At 33.7% G+C, this 18,113-nt stretch overlaps 1 pseudogene; it reads left to right on the forward strand.

Annotated features, from left to right (window-relative positions):
- The first annotated feature begins 14,446 nt into the window (after positions 1-14,446).
- LOC120120655 lies at positions 14,447-16,118 on the forward strand (annotated as a pseudogene).
- Positions 16,119-18,113: the final 1,995 nt, after the last annotated feature.

An 18,113-nucleotide genomic window follows, 5' to 3' on the forward strand; every position in this document is an offset into this window, starting at 1 on the left:
GCTTACACATTTTCGACTTAGTGGAAATTATAAGTTTGAGTACATAGTTAACTTATGATCCGTTTATTGAAATTTTTAATTGCTTCGTTTTTTTGTCATACTAACATTTTATTTTTGGCTTTCAGCTTTGTCAAGATTTTATCTTTTTTTCCTTGTTTTGTTTTCCTTTTAAGTCGAAGGTAGGTATGTTCCTCCTCACACACATCACTGCATTCGCATAACATAAGCTCTAGACACGAGCTTTGATCCAAATTAGTCATGGTGATTGTTTTACTCGTAAAAATTTATTCTTCGTATGAGTTTTAGCAAATAACCCATGGGATACACACTTTATACATTCGTAGGGATATATTCCTCGTATGGGTATAAGGTAAGTGAATCCCCTCAAATTGAACTCGTTCCGCTCGAAACATGTAATGGGTAAGGATCGAGGGTCTGGCAGCCCAAGGGGGCACCGACATCAAGGAAAATTCGAGTCTCATTTTCCTGATAGAGCCGAAACCATGCATATAGTGAACCGTAGAACGGTCACCCTAGGTATAGTTATACCGAACCTCTGTCCGTCAGTAGGTACCCAATTAGGTGTACACAAAGGAGGAGCGTTTATGAACCTTTCCTTTTTACTTTATATTCTGTTGAATAAAAGCATGCGAACTAGATACCATGTGGTTAGAATTATTTTCTTGAATTAATCAATGTGGGTAGAAAGCATGTCGGTTAGGATTTCTATTTAATTAAAGCATGTTCGGGTATATATCATGGCAGGGTAGGTGTTGTATTCATCTTTGAATAACATTTTTATCTATATCTATTGTCTTACTTGTACTAACTGATTTCTTTTGTTTGTGTGCACTAATTTATTTCTTCTCTTTTGTTTGTGTCATTTTTCATCATTCTTTGCATTGTATTGCATCGTCATGACATAATGCGAAAAAGGTTGATCTGCAAGGGTATATCCATGAGAAAATCTTCTCAATAAGAGATAAAAGTTTTCAATCAAGCATTCACATATAAAGACATGCATCGAGGGCTTAAAGAAGTTCAGAGTACCAAAATGAGACTTGCTCGATGATCATGCAGCATTCCAGACTGAAATAATGATCTATTAATCTGATGAGTAATCCAACAATAGATTTTTTATCTACGATCCTACCAATGCAAACCACCAAAGAGTGACATACTAATTTCAGCCTCCGTGGCATTAACGGAGTTTAGTTTACCAAGCATTGAGGGGCATCAATTCCAAATACAAAGATCCGAGATGAAGTAGTGAGCTCGAAGATTGTGCAACATTCGAGACTGAAACGATGATCCATTGAGCCAAGGAGTAATCCAATAGTAGATTCTCATCTACGAACATTCTATCCCTAACCATCAAGGAGCGACACATTGAATTCACCACCGTTGGGGCAATAACGGAGTTAGATTACAGAACGCTTAAGGGGCATCATTTTCGAGGATGAAGATCCGAGACGAGGCAGTGATCCACTTTAGCCTCAACATCTAAGCGAAGGCATGTTTTTAAAGTGGATTGTCTTGTAATGTGAAGGCTTTTATTTCTTGTGAAAATTATTCTATGATATTCATCGTTGGGATCAACATTTTTGCATCTGCATTTGCATCTTTGCATTTTGCACATACATTTCATTATTCATAAAAACATGGAATTAATCAGTGGAGGATTCGATGAAGTGGTCCTAATCACGTGACACTACATAGAAGCAAGATTATAATAAATCAATACAGTGGAAGCATATTTAGTTGGTTGTAGGACTGAGCCTCCTTCCAGGATGATCTGAGAAAGAATCCTCCATATCCTGAGGTATATGATGTTGATATAACGTAGGAAGCTCCAGATATTTAGCTGAAAACTGTAAGGCACTAAAGCTCAAGATCCAGAACCTTATGGATTCAAGAGCATGGACAATCGAAGAAAGATGGGGGCATTGTATCTACTATTTGCATCCTTAAAGATCATTTTGTTTGAACTCATTTTTTTCTATCTTTAATATTTTCTTAAATATTTTTAATCTTAATGATTGAATTTATGCTGCTTTCTAAGGTGGAATAATTGAACATTAGTTCTTTGAATATCAAATGAATTACGGGTTATTTTAATTCTTCAAGAATCATGGATTTTTGACATATGACAAGATTAGACCTTTCTTATAATGTCTAAAAACCCCAAAATAAAATTTCTCGATTCTTTACCCGAAATAATTCTTGGTCACTGCCAAAGAACCAATTTTTTGACATTCCCTCTCTTTGAGACCTTGAAACATTCTTTTCAAATTTGAAACATTTTATATATCCTTTCGATATAAAAAAATCATACCCATATATTTTGTTGAGCCAATAAATTCACACCATCGTCTTCTTAGACATCAAACCAACATTTTTCTACCGATAAGACCTACAGACATTGAGTACAAGATTGTTCACTTGAACATGAAGCTTCCTATAAAAAGACAACATGGGGCATATCACATCAAGTTTCTGAAGATGAGTTTGTACAATTGAGGCATACTGGGAGCAAGAAGAAGAAAAAGAAATAATTTTATCAAGCATTAATTATTTTTTTATGTGAATATACAATTAATCCTGAAAATCTATCCCCTTGGGGATACCTCTTCTGTAAAGACTTCTGTGTATGAGATGATGAACGGCTTTCTTTCTTTATCCCTTCACAACAGGAGAAAATATATATCCCTTGTTTCCCCCTTTGAGCCTAAATTTTATTTTCTTCTGATTCAACCCTAATCAAGGATCACCCTCCACACTAGGGGCAAAATGGAGGAAATCTGCTCGTATGAGTGAAGACATTGATTCAGATGAGATACCGAAAGGTGAACCAAATGTCAAGTGAAAAGATCAAATCAAAACAAAGAGAAAAGAAACAAAGAAATACAAAGAGCAAAGAGAAAAAGAACAAAAGAAAAAGATGACAGAGCATAGATAATGAGTCCCTCGACAAAATGATGCATCCAGCTTCAAACCGTGAGATTGATCAAGCACAATCACTCCAGAATCACTTCACTCGAAGATCATGGAACATCAAGATAAAATAAAGAACTCATACGAGCAGATCCAAATCGAGCAAAATCATATTGAAGGCGTCAGAATGAATTGATCCTTGGTTCAATTACCCTGAAACACTTATTTGGGCATGTTTATTACTTTCTTTCATAACCATGAACCATGGCCTACAGTACGTGCCTAAAAAGTCTCTTCTAATCATACATGGATTTCTAAACATAAGAGACTATCTTCAGATTTCATCCCGCCCATCAGGATTAATCTTTTATTTTCAAAAGGTTTTCTAAAATCTTTAATGCATGATGGATAAAAAATAATAAATGGGGGTTCAAGACGTAAATTCTGAGTAACGTCTTGAAACCAAAGGAGGATTCGAGTTGAAAACCTGAAAAGGCGGCTCGAATATGAAGACAGTGCAACTGTTGCATAGGAGGCGATCGCACAAATCCCTTGATAAGGCATCGTAAAACCAAAATAAGATCATGAGAGCTGGGAGTCGGAGAATACTTCCAATAAATGAGTATAGAAGCTACTCCATCATACCAGTGAACATGAAATATATGAGAACACCATACCTTTGACCAAAGACAAAAACCTGAGACTTTTTTATCCTTTTCTTACTTAACCATTTCTCAAAAATAGCAATAATCTTGACACTTGTCAAATAACTATAATTTATTGAAGGATTGACAGTGTAATTAATTCTTTGATATCCAATGAACTTTTGTTTTATGATCTGTCAATTATAAAACCTCAAAAGGGGTAATATTTTGATTAAATATTTTTTCAAAACTCTTTTAATTGATATTTTCATACTTTTGAAAATAAAAGAAGAAAAACATTTTTCAAACAAGACAATTTGTGGAGTGGATCTTGATAGTTGACATGTGGCTCTCAGACATAAAGCTCATGCTTAGAATCAGTGCTGAAGAAAGAAACATTAAATGTTGGGGCATCTTTGGAGATTCAACATCGAATATTGGAGGCATATCTTAGAATTCAACGAAGATTTCTCTGAAGTTCAAGATTGAAGCTGGGGCAAGAAAAGACAAATTTATGGGGTAAATTTTGATGAGGCAATGAAAATAAATTGTCTCAGGTTGAGGTTTGCAAGAGTACACCATAGTGGAAATGCAGACAAACTGAATCAATTATAGAGTGAAGACTGCTCTTGCAACCACTCTCCTTCCAGATCGAGAAAGACATACATGCATACACATACATACATGATACATAAAATTTGCATCAAACATTTATCATCACGTGTATTAAAAACATTTTTCGCCTCACTTGAGGACAAATCAAATGAATTTCATCTTGACATCCATCATAACATTAAAGGTTAGTCATCCATAAATAAATCATTTTGATCTTTCAGGAAATAAAAGCTCGGAAATGACCAAATGTCTCTAACTTGAAAAAGCAATTATTTGACTTCCTGAAGTTAACAATCAAGAGATTTCCTCAACATGCAGAAACAAGCAGACGTTCTATCACCTTTGAGGGTGTTTTTCATTCGAAAACAAATTCTGTCTCGCTTGAGATATTTTTTTGCACAAATTTTGAGAAGTTTAAAACAAATTTTTTGTCTCTCTTGAGACAATTTCTTTTGGAAAATCTTTGATTTTGTTTCTTTTGAAATAAAATTTTGTCTCATTTGAGACAGTTTCATTCGAAAACAAGTTTCATCTTGCTTGAGACATTTTTTTCCTTTGACATACAAATTTCGAATTTGATTCACTTGAAACAAAAATTAATCTCATTTGAGATTGTTATTTCTTTCAAAATAAATTTCGTCTCATTTGAGGCATTTTTCTTTTGAGAATACAAATTTTGAATTTGTTTCACATTAAACAAAGTTGATCTCATTTGAGATCGCTTTCTTAAAAAAACAAACTCCGTCTTGCTTGAGACATTTCTTTCCTTTGACATACAAATTTCGAATTTGATTCACTTGAAGCAAAAATTAATCTCATTTGAGATTGTTATTTCTTTCAAAATAAATTTCGTCTCATTTGAGGCATTTTTCCTTTGAGAATACAAATTTTGAATTTGTTTCACATTAAACAAAGTTGATCTCACTTGAGATCGTTTTCTCAAAAACAATTTTTGTCTCATTTGAGACAATTTCTCTAAAAACAAATGTTGTCTCACTTGAGACAATTTTCCAAATTATGAATTTGTTTCACTCGAAACAAACATCATCTTTGAGTCGTTTCTTTTAAAACAAAGGATCTTTGAGTCTATTTCTTTTGAAATAAAACTGTCTTTCTTGAGACAGATTTTATTGAAAAAAATATTTGAGTATGTTTCTTTGATAACAAAATTTTGTCTCTTTTGAGAAAATTTCTTTTGAAAGAATCTTTGAGTATGTTTCTTTGGAAACAAAATTTTGTCTCTTTTAAGACTGTTCCTTTTGAAGAAAAATCTTTAAGTCTGTTTTTATGAAAAAAAAAGGTTTGTCACTTTTAAGACAATTTCTCTTAAAACAAACATCTTTGAGATTGCTTCCCTTAAAACAAAACCTATCTTTGAGTTTGTTTCTCTTGAAACAAAAGTCTGTGAGTTGTTTCTTTTGAAATAAAAACCTTTGAGTTGTTTCTTTTGAACAAAATTCTTTGAGTCTGTTTCTTTTGAACCAAAGTTTTGTTTCTCTTAAGACAATTTTGTGAAAAAATCTTTGAGTCATTTCTTTTGAAAAAATCTTTGAGTTTGTTTCTTTTGAAACAAAGTTTTGTCTCTCTTGAGACAGTTTTTCTTGAGAAAAATCTTTGAGTCTATTCCTTTTGAAAAATCTTTGAGATTGTGTCTCTTAACAAAATCATCTGTGAATCTATTTCTTTAAGAACAAATTTTGTCACTTGAGACAATGTTTAATGAAAAAACCAACCTTTGAGATTGTTTCTTTTGAGAAAAATCCTTGAGTCTGTTTCTTTGGAAACAAAATTTACAATCTTTGAGTCTGTTTCTTTTGAAACATCATCTTTGAGTCGGTTTCTTTTGAAATCATTATCCCTAGAGATGGCCAGAACTCTTCATCACGTATGAGTCGTGTCATCTCCTGACCAGATCTCTTCATCACGTAGGAGCCGTGTCACCCCTAGATAACCAGACGTCCTCATCACATAGAAATCGTGTTATCGCCCTTCCTAAATATGGCCAGAACTCTTCATCACGTATGAGTCGTGTCATCCCCCGACCAGATCTCCTCATCGCGTAGGAGCCGTGTCATCCCTAGATAACCAGCCGTCCTCATCGCGTAGGAACCGAGTTATCACCCTTCCTAAATATGGCCAAGAACTCTTCATCACGTATGAGCAGTGTCATCCCTCGACCAGATTTCCTCATCACATAGGAACCGTGTCACCCTTAGATGACCCGAACTCTTCATCACGTATGAGCAGTGTCATCCTCAACAACCAACATTATCCAATTTCTAAGCTTAAAAAGGAGAGAACCAGACAAAAAACGTGTTGTCTTGTCGTCTTTGCCCTATTCTTGTTAACACAAGAATGTACAAAGAGGGGCAGCTGTAGACACCCGTTTTTGTCCGGTTCTTTTTTATTATTATTATTATTAATTAATATTATTATTAATTTTATTATTACATATTTGCAGGCCAACCTGTGACCCAATTACAAGCCCAAATTACAAAAACATGTGACCCATTTACAAGTGATCAGGCCTGACCGGAACATGCCTAATTCCAGGCCCGCTCAGTGACCCAAATAAAGATTAGGGTTTACCCTAATCATCAGCGCCGCACCATCAAGACCGTCTGATTTAGACCCATCCAACGGTCCAGATCAATGGCCAATTAGGGTTTTAAACCCTAAACTAAAGCTCAATTCCCAGCCACTGCTCAAGCTGGATTCCCATCACCGTGTGAGCCATTGAAGAGCCACCGAGCCACCGCCATTCTCAAGTCTGCATCCACAGTGATTGAAGGGTCATCCATCAGTCCTTCCACAGTAAAAACGGTGAAAAAAATTAGAAAAAAATCAAAAGCAAATATCCAAGGAAATCTCGAGGCAATCGGGGGTTGTACCTCAAGCTAAAATAGGGCATTCATACCCTATTTTCTCGGTAATACAAGGGCAACAACACTCATATCCACGAAGGACGCATGTATTTATATAAAAAGAATGGAGAGAAAAATCAGAGGGGGGACCATTCGGGTTAAAAAAATCTAGAGAGATTCATACCAAAAACAAAAAGAAAAGAAAGAGTAAGAGGAGAAAAAAGAGAGAAAATATTTACCTTGGTGTGAAAAACGCCTTGCATGGCTGTTGGAGTCGAAGAAACTGAAAGGTTTCTTCTTGGGTTTAATTATTGTTTTGCCCCTGTATGTTTCTGTGTATTTCATTTTAGTCCTTAATGATACTTAGGGTTTATTTTCATTTTAGTCCTTGTATTATTTAATATTTGCAATTTAGGCTCTGTTTTATCTTGTAATTACTATTTATTCCTTTTAATTTCTGTTTTAGCTATTTTAGCCCTTCAAGCTTGGTTAAATGTCATTTTGGTCCCTGAAAGTGCTTATTTGGTTTGTATTTTGGTTTGTAATGTTAACTTAGTTTTAGTTTAGTTATTTATGTATGAATATTGTACATGTTATGTGATTATTTGTATATATATATATTATTGGTTCTATTTATTGTATTTGCTTTATTTCACATTTTTTCATTCATGTTTGTTTCCATGGTTTTTATTTATTTGTTAATATTATTTGAATAGCTTCGAGAATGCGAATTTGTAGAATGAGCGTGGAAAGCTTCACTTGGTCGAAGTGATGCGATCCGATACGGCATTTTAATAAAATGTGAACTTTAAATAAATCAATTTATTTTACTAATTAATTCATTTCGTATTTTAAATCGAACAACACAATGCATGCTTCTTTAAATAGTAATTTGTTTATTTTAAGCAAAATGTCAATTTTTAATTTATATTCGATTAGCGTTTTATCGAAAAGGGAATATTTTTTTTACAGATAAGGAATAGTCGAAATAGTTTTCCCGATGGAGGATTGTTAATCTCGAGATTTCTTTTCTAGATTTAGAGTTTTCCCTAATATTTAATTTGAAGCAAATTAATTAAACTCAATAAATAGATCATATTTTAACTTTATGTTCGATTTATAATTTTCACCAGTTACGACAACGTGTAAGCGACACAGTACCAATTTTGGGCGCTGTGAGGGTGTTTATCCTTCCCCACACGTAACTGACTTCCGAACCTGTTTTAATTGAATCTTTGGTAAAAGCATACCACTTCAGTCTTAAAAATGATTTTTTTCTTAAAATTGTTTTAAAAGACATTTTTGGGTATTCGACCTATTTAATCCAAAGGTCGATGGCGACTCCTATTTAATTTAATTCCAAATCACCAATTTTTCAAAATAAAAATCATAACTGTTTTTAAAATAATATTTAATTGTTTTTATATAAAAATGGTTATGTCGATAAGCTTTACGGGGACGTTTAGCTGCTTAAGATAATGGATTCAAAAATTTTCTGGCTTGGCTATGTTTGTAAATAAATTTATCCAATGTAGTCGACTTTGAACCGGGTACTTAGACATGATTTTTATGGTCTGTTTGATTGGTTTGAAATTGAATTTTTTCCTTCACTTCTTTTGAATTCTTCTTGTTCTTTCATGCTGTATTCTTCTTGTATATTGCTTTAACGTTTGATTTCTGAGTTTGCTGCAGAAAATGTGACCCTGCTTTTAGTTATTGATTTGCATTTCTATATTAGACTTGCGATTTAGGGGTGTTCAAACAGTTAATTGGCCATTGACTGAACCGAATTAACATTAACCAAATTAATCGAATTTTTTTTCTTTAACCGTTAATCGAACCAAACTTTTCTTTGAAAATATTAACTGAACCGAACAAAGTTCGGTTATTTCGGTCGGTTAACCGAATTAACCAAAAAAATTATAATTAGATTAATTTAAATATAATATGTATATTTTTTTATTTGTGTTACAAATTTATTAAGTATTGATAATTTAATGAATCTAGTGTGATTAAAAAAATAATATTTAATCGAATTAACCGTTAATCTGACGTTACTATATTTGTTGATTGATTGAAGAAAAGTAATAATTTAGTATACTACAATAACAACTTTAGTCTTTAAAATTTAAATATTTCATTAAATTGATAATTCAAAACAATTCAATAAATCTTTAATATTTAAAAATCCTAACATAAAATCCTTTTCTCAGGTTTTGATCTTCCCCAACACCTATGCTCCAGTGTCGTCGTCGCCCATTCACCCAGTCATTGTTGCCTCTCTATGTCCACCGTAAGGGTGTGTAAATTAATAGAACATTCGATGAATTATTCGTGAACCATTCGTTTTTGTTCGTTTGTTCAATCAAATAAATGAGTACGAGGAAAAAATTTATGTTCATTTAATAAACAAATTATCTCGAACAAAGATATATTTGATTCGTTGATGTTCACGAAAAGCTTGTTTATTGGTTTGTTTATAAGCTCGTTTATCGACACGTTTATAAACTCATTTACTCGATTCCCATTTTCCTTTAATTTTTCACATTTTAAATATTAATGAAGATAGAGATTAAATTGAACACATGGTGAACTTTGAAGTTAAACCGTGAAGCCTAAAGAGCTAAAGTATTAGTGGCATAATTTTGCTATTCTTGAATATACAACTAAATATATTCACGAACGCTAAATAAATATAAAAACGAATATATTCGTGAACATTAAACGAACACAAACAGCTTCAAAAATAAACAAACATGAACATGATATTAAAAATTAAAACGAACATGAACCGAATATAAAAACCTTTAAAAATAAACAAACGAACATAAACATGAATATGAACACAACTTTATTCAATTAAATTCAATTTATCAGCATCCCTACCGACGGCACAATCCTCATTGGTATTCCACTCAAGTTTATCGGACAGATAAATCATGGCTTCACAGGATTGAATATCTGCATGCATGTACCAGATTTGCCAACAAGGGCTCATGCATGGCCTTTGTCTTTTATATTTGCTTTGAAACAATACAAGTGCTTAACTAAAGATCCATCAGTTGCTTCAGCTATCCATGTTCCGAATTAAGCTGGCCTTGATTTTTTTTTAATTTAATTTGGTATTTTTCATATAAAATATGCTTTGAAATATTTTTAATTATTTATTAACATAATCCGAAAGCAGAAATGAAATGGCAGGATTTTGTTGGAAGGAATAACCTGTGAATGAAACATAACACTCAAATGGGATCTTTTGATATCAAATACAGGCTACAATTATGTGAGTTTCTTCTTCTTTTTTCACTTCTGGGTTTATAAAGAAACTGTGAATGAAAAAAAAATCAGATCTTTTTTATGTTTGAAACAACTGTTTATGCATGGTATTTTGTTCGCTGTGCATAGGCTTCTCTTCTTTTTGTGTTGTAAAGAATGTCCATTTGTTTGTCTCTTGGCTTGTGTTTCCAGGGGCAATAGGGTCCACGGGCAGTAGGGGTTGTCTAACCAATTGTTGTCTTCCACGTCATCCTTTTTAGGGGTAATTTCGTCTTTGTGAAGAGGAGAACCATGTTTCTTGCTTGTCAGAAACATAAGATCAGAACAAACAAAAAATTATAACTGAAGATAGTACCCGTAGCTTCTCCTTTCACGTTTGCTATAAAATTAGTAAACGTATAAACGTATAAATGGAGGTAACTTTGATCGTTTACAAACAATATAGAGATTAAAAATAGTTCCATTAGAGTTTAGGGATTGAATCCACAACTTATGTATAATGGTATGGACGAAAACAAGATTGTGTTCCTGTTAACTACTGTGTGTTTGTTTTTTAAGCTTTCATGTTTGGTTCTTCTTTATTTAAATTTACAATATTGTGTTCATATTTCTTTGTTTATATTTTAAGGTGTTCGGTTCGTTTATCGTTTATAAACATGTTCGTTTATATGTTCAAAAATTATGAAATTACACCACTAATCCTTAAAGTCTTTAATCTTCACGGTTTGAACTCTAAAATTCACCTTGTGTTTAATTTAATTTTTACTTTTAAATATATTTAAAATATAAAAAAGGAAAAGAAGAGAAAAATGAGAAACAAGTAAACAAGTTTATAAAGAAGTTTATAAACGAGCTTTCAAACAATTTTGTTCGTGAACATAAATGAACCGAACACAACCTCGTTCATGTTCATTAGTTTATCAAATGAAGAGTTCATTTACCCTCCTACTTAAAAAGACTGAGATGTTTAATTGTTGCTTAACTTGCAGGTGAAGGTATACAACAAAATGAGTCTATAGCAGTGTTTTTCGCGGCGTTTATAAGATAAACGCCAGTAAGATTTCACATATAGCAGCGTTTCTATAAAAAAACGCCACTGAATGTCAAATTTAATGGTGTTTTCACTAAAACGTCGCTATAGATCTGTATCTCAATGGCATTTGTTATAAAAACGCCGCAATAAAGGCGAACCTAAGTGGTGTTTGTCACTAAAATGCCGCTATAGAGTCGTACCTTAGTGGCATTTATTATAAAAACACTGCAATAGAGGCGAACCCTAATGGTGTTTGTTATTAAAACGCCGCAATAGATCCGTACCTTAGTGGCGTTTGTTATTAAAACGCCGCAATTTATTTCTTCCTAAACCTTTCTTCCTCCATACTCAACGAGCATCCTCATCAAATCGGCATACTGTCGCCCCGCCAGTCACCACCATCACTGCCAGTCGCTCCTCAAGGCTCAAAATCCAGGTACGCTTTTAATCTTTTCTCATGGCATCCATGTTACTAAAAACCCTAAGAAGAATCTTATGTTTGCTTCATAAAAACTCATTGGATTCTGATATGAATTTAAATCTTGCTGCTGTTTGCTGGTGTTTTTTTCGAGAAAATTCAAGCTTCCTTTAGAGACTAAGATGCAACAGTTAGCGGAGCAGAAGTTGAGGATGAAGCTGGCCAAGAAGATAAGGCTCCATAGGAAGCCACTTGTTCGCAAGAGAAAGTTGAAGAAGAAGGAACGATGGCCTCCTTCTAAGATGAAGAAATTGAAGAATGTATGATCTTTTGCTTACTCTTTTCAAATTCCTTCTTTTTATCGTGTAGATGTTATATGCTTTTGAGCAGTGATGACCTCAATGAACTGAATCTGCTGTTATTCGAATTCATTTTGGAATCTCAAAGATGTATGATCTAAGTACTTGCCTGATTTTGCTCTCTCTTAGGTGAAATTCAAGCTATTTGTTCATTTGATTCTTAAAGGCATCCCATTCCCAAGCGTATATACATGATAATCCTATCATTTGAGTGACGTTTACATGCTTTTGTTTCACTGCCTTGTAACTATTTTCTGAGGTGAAAGAAAATGGAGGAAGTTGATTCATTCCTTTGAGATCTTTGGGTAACAACAAAAGCTAATTTTTGGGAGGATATTTGGCCTATGTATTGAAGCTCTATGTTTATATTCTCCGTTATTAAGATTTGGATGAATGTGGTATACAGATATGTCTAATGTAAGGTATCTTCATTTTTTTTTACTTTTCATGTATTTAGAAGGTCCTAAGAATATCATATCTTTGCATATATATGAATATGCATCATATATAGGTTTGGGACATGGGTTGAGCTTCGTGTATCATTTACCGGCTTCTGTTTTGGTTCGGTCATTGTTAGAGTTACAAATGTCATTTTGCCATCTGGGGTCTAACTTCTTTAAAGAATAAGAAAGCACATGTAATTTTATCCTACTTCTTGTTATCATTCTGGTTAAGATGCAATCTATAAAATCCATAAGTGTCAATTTCTTTTATTGTGTATGATCTTTTAAGCATATGAAAAACTTTAAAAATAAATATTTTCTTGGACAATAGTCATATCCCAAAAATTCACTCCTAGTCTAAACAACATGGTATGTAAGGGACAAATTGTCAAGTCCCCTTCTCCCGTGGAGAAAAAAGAAGGGGTAACATTGAATTGGCACCATTGAAGATGATACTTGTGAAGAAAATGGAAACTTTGGTTGTTTAAGATGAAATTGATTAGAGAGCTGGGATAATCAAAGTACAAGAATTGGTAAAAAATTTATATTTTCTTAAATCTGCGCTTAATTTTTTGGGGTTACCTTGGTCCCTTTAGGTTGTTGAGGCTTATAAGTCGACCATTTGTTCAAGGGATTGAAGGAATTGTTGTATTTCATTCGCACATGGTAAATTTTTGCAGTTTTAACAAAGTTGAAAAGGGGAAATATAAGGTCGGAGGAGGAGGTTGTCCATGAAACTAATGTAAGAAGAGATAATTGCCTTTAAAGTCTATCCTTGGTAGGAATGTAAACGCTCACAAGTTTAGGCTTTTGTTTTTTTTTTCTTTCTTTCCAGCAAATTATTTTCATGGTCTGTTTCTGTTTATGGACAAGTTTTGCATGTTGACTGTAAACTTAGCCATAAATAGCTTTAATGGACATTGCAGAATTTAGACAAGTGTTTGCATGTTGACTGTAAACTAGCTTTAATGATTTATTTTTTTATTTTTATATCACAAAATTTGCAGCTGAATTAGAACCATGGAATATGTTGGAATTGAACTTTTGTCCATAATGGTTTCTCTGCTTTTTAAAACCAAATAGCATAGGTTACTAAAATCATTTACTATATTTACCAAGATGATCTTGAAATTATTGAACTGGGCTCTTTTTTTATATTGCAGATAACTATCTTTTTTGTTTTATAATATAGGTGAAAGGTCGTTATTTGTTTCAAGTGAAGCATTGAAGCGTGCAAGGAATATTCTTGGTGACCTGGAGTTAGGGGATTTATTTGGTGAAATGGAGACTCACAGATTGTGCATGTAAAAACTTAACGATGCTTCATCAAATAAGGAAAATGTTTGTAAACTTTGATTTTCAACTATTTTTACTTAATTCGAGTGTAATTAAATTTTAAGGTTGTTGTTACTGAATATTTCTACATGATATTAAATTTGGGTAATAAATAACAAAAAATAATATTTGCAAATTATGTTGATTTGGCGGCATTTTAAGATAAAAAACACCACTAATGGACTACACAACTGTGGCGTTTTACCTTAAAATGTCACTAAATTATCTACCTTTTGCGGAGTTTTACTTAAAAATGTCACTAAATTACTTACCTTTTGCGGCGTTTGTTCCCAAAACGACACTAAATGACATAACCTTTTGTGTCGGTTGTTCCAAAAATGCCGCTAAATGACCTAACCTTTTGTAGCATTTTTGGGAACAAATGCCACTAAAGAAATGATAAATAGCGGCATTGTTTTGTCGTTAAAAAGTATAACCTTTAGCGGCATTTGTTTCAGCGGCGCTTTTTGCGAAGTTTGTTTTCGTGCCATAAGGGTTTTTAGCGACACTTAAAAACGCCAATATATGACTAAAAAAAGGCCGCTAAAAACCCGTTTTGTTATACTTAATTTCCAAAAATATCACCACATAGAACAACCAAGGTGGAAACTAGGGTGGGATTGGAAAGGTGATGAGGCAATTTGGAACATGCTAGGAGCCGAGGCAACCGAGCAAGGAAACTGCTCCAAGTTCAAAGGTGGTCAATTGCTCATTGTTGTGAAAAAAAAACCTTCCATTGTTGACCTTTTACCTGGTACCCATATAACATGCAAACCACTAATTGTTGCAAAGGAGTTGTCCTATCTTACATGATCCAAGACCCCTCTAAATATGGTTCCGTATTCGAGATGAGTGTCTTGGGAGACACCAAAGCCGGCTTCAATATGCCCGAAAATTTCACCATCGGAGTTCAAGGCTATACATGTGGGGACGTGGTTCCGGTTGCACCGAGCAAGTATAGTTTGGATGGTCGTCGGTGGACAAAAGCTCTTGGTATGTACGGTTCAAATACTGGTCGTCGATTTTTTAACGCTGTTTTTTTCTCTTGGATTGAACTGAAACTCACCATGTATGTTGCAGGGACATGGAATGTGACATGTATGTACTCTCAGTTTCTGGCATCAACTACTCCAAAGTGCTGTGTATTATCTGCATTCTACAATAGTACCATAGTTCCCTGTCCCAAGTGCAGTTGCAGCTACCCAGGATTACCGGAGAAAAATACAACAACAAAACCCTATTCTCATACAATGGGGTAAGGGGAGATAGGATAGTAGGTTGTCCCCCAACGCCAGGTTGAGAGCAGCTTCCGTGGAAGACCTCTGGCAGTCAAAAAATTAAAAATAAAGATAAAATGCAATGCATGTTTAAATAAATAAATAAAATATGTAGTTGAACAATCTTCATATGCATCTTCATATGCACGTCTGTAATGGGAAGTAATCCCTGCAAATAAATCCCTGCGTAAAAATATCTGCATATAGACAGAAACGTAAGACCCGACCAAAATTAAAAAGAGGAAACATGAAGAGCAGTATACACAAAATTCAACGATAGCAGGCTACGAGAAGGAATAAAGTCAAATGGATAAAACCTAAACTAAGGTAACACTACTCCGCTACCTTAGTTCTAAGCCTTCATAAATTCCAATGACAGAAACACCGTCATTGTTGCGGGAAATAAAAAATAAGAACCCAGAGCCGCTGTCTTTAGTGAGGTGCTCGGAACATATGTGTCCGATATGGATCCATTGACACGTGAAACAAAGTTACACAAGCTATTGGAGGGTGAAGATAACTGTGCACAACCAGAATATCATGAAGAATTATAGTGAGTGGAACTTGGTGGCATTGCACCCCAACCTGAAAAGCGTGGTACAAGTTTTCATCTTCAACTATGTGCCACTTAGCCAATATGAGTTCATCAGTTAGTTATCAAAGCATTTGCTCACCCACTTCTTTGTGAATTGAAAATATTAATGCACAAATTAGCCATGTATTACATGTCAACCCAAAATCAAAATTACATATTGTTATACCTTCGGAGACCCTAGAAGGATACTTTTCAATGGTTATGAATGCGTCATGCCCCCACCTGATCAGTACCCAAGGTTGCCTAACATTGGACATCGTGATGCCACATTGAGCATTGTTGCTGTCTTTTTCTGTTTGTTGTTGGTAATATTATGTGCTTGAAAATGAGATCTGTATGAGCATTGTAGGCTTTTCAGGTTCCCAATTGTACAAAACCCATTTTTCTTTGCTCAGCCCAATGTTGTTCCAAAACGTACAGTCGACAGTTCTCTCTGAACGAATATTCTAAACATGTTACTCGTATAAAACATTCTTTGAAAAACAAAAAACTCAACATTTAAACAAATATTTATTATAAGGGTAAATTATGAATTTGGTAATTGAACTTTCATACGATTCCTATTTTACTCATTGTACTTTCAAAATTTTCAATTTGTTCACTCAACTTTATGGATTGAACTTTTTTTTGTCACTCCAACGTTATATCACTAACAACTCATTCACGTGGAATAGTTTAATGTTAAACATGATATATCGGATTTCACGTAATAATAATAAGGGTAAATTACAAATTTGATAACTGAACTTTCATAAGATTTCTATTTTACTCACTATACTTTCAGAATTTTCAATTTGCTCACTCAACTTTATAGATTGAGTTTTTGGTCAGGGTGAGACGAACGGACGCGGGGTGGCCGAAAAACAGGTTCGAACTGTTTACCTAACATCTAACGACGGAGGCATCGACAATGAGAGGACAAATCAATTGGGTTTTGGTCGGAAAGAGGATAGAACTCCAACAGTGGTAGCGATGAGAAAAATGGACGGCCTAGGTGGCTGAAAATTGACGAAAACCAATGGGAAGCTTTAGTTTCCTGACGAACCTTCGACAGTTTCTATACAATGAACGACGAGGAGCCTTGACGATTGACCACCAGGGTTTTAGTCGTGGTGGCCTGACACTCACACTGGTACTAGCGGTGACGATTACCTTCCAACAACGACGGGAAGCTGTGGACGATCGTTGGCGATGAAAAGTTTAACAGCAGAGTGACCAAAAAATCAATCTATAAAGTTGACTGAGTAAAATAGGAATTATATGAAAGTTTAGTTATCAAATTTGTAATTTACCCTTTTTTCTGACTTGTCATAGCATCTATGGCTTTTAACGATTAAAAAATTATTTCTCTAAGCCAAGTCATAATGGTGTGAGAAGTTTAACGGCAGAGTGACAAAAAAAACTCAATCTATAAAGTTGAGTGAGCTAATTGAAAATTTTAAAAGTGCAGTGAGTAAAATAGGAATCATATGAAAGTTCAGTTACCAAATTTGTAATTTACCCTTATTAAATTCATCATATAATCTCATTATCCTTTTTAATTGAACTTCGTAACGGTAAGAACTCTCTGACAATATACAAAAAGACCACATGGTCTTAAAAGTTAGTAATATAATAGGGTAAACTACTCAAATGACCATTAACTATGAGGTTGATGTCGATATGATCACCATACTTTCAGTTTTGGCAATATGATAACATAACTATTTAGTGGTTTCAATCAAACAACTAGCCACTAACAATGAATTAGAAGTCCACTACAACTACAATGCTTGTTTTTATCAGCAAGTAACTATATTGAAATCACTTAAATTATTATGTAGTGGTATTGCCAAAATTAAAAATATCATGGTCTTATCAACACCAACTTCATAATTAAGTGGTCATTTAAGTAGTTTACCCAATATAATATGTGATCCTTATAACTAACCAATTATATTTAATAAGATTCAATGACTTACGAGGTTATTTTTACCAACATATTTATAAATTAAACTAATTATCATGTTTTTCATATTAATACGACCTTAAAGAAAATCATTAATATCATTTAATCATATTACATTTAAATGAGAACATATTTTATATAATTAATAAATGTAGTAACTAATCATGCGCACATGCACAGTGCGTACACACACATCAACATCAGAAAAATCTACTTGCAAATCTAGTTTAATACAAACAAGCACTCATAGAATGATACTTACAAATCACATTTAGGAGAAGATGAAGGGATGAAGACGACAATAGAATTCTATTTTCCTACTCTTTTATATAAAATCAAATAAAGTTTAATAAAATATAAAAATCCCTTAAA

This window comes from Hibiscus syriacus, unplaced genomic scaffold, assembly GCF_006381635.1.
Source record: "Hibiscus syriacus cultivar Baekdansim isolate YM2019G1 unplaced genomic scaffold, ASM638163v2 tig00110343_pilon, whole genome shotgun sequence".
NCBI lineage: Eukaryota > Viridiplantae > Streptophyta > Magnoliopsida > Malvales > Malvaceae > Hibiscus > Hibiscus syriacus.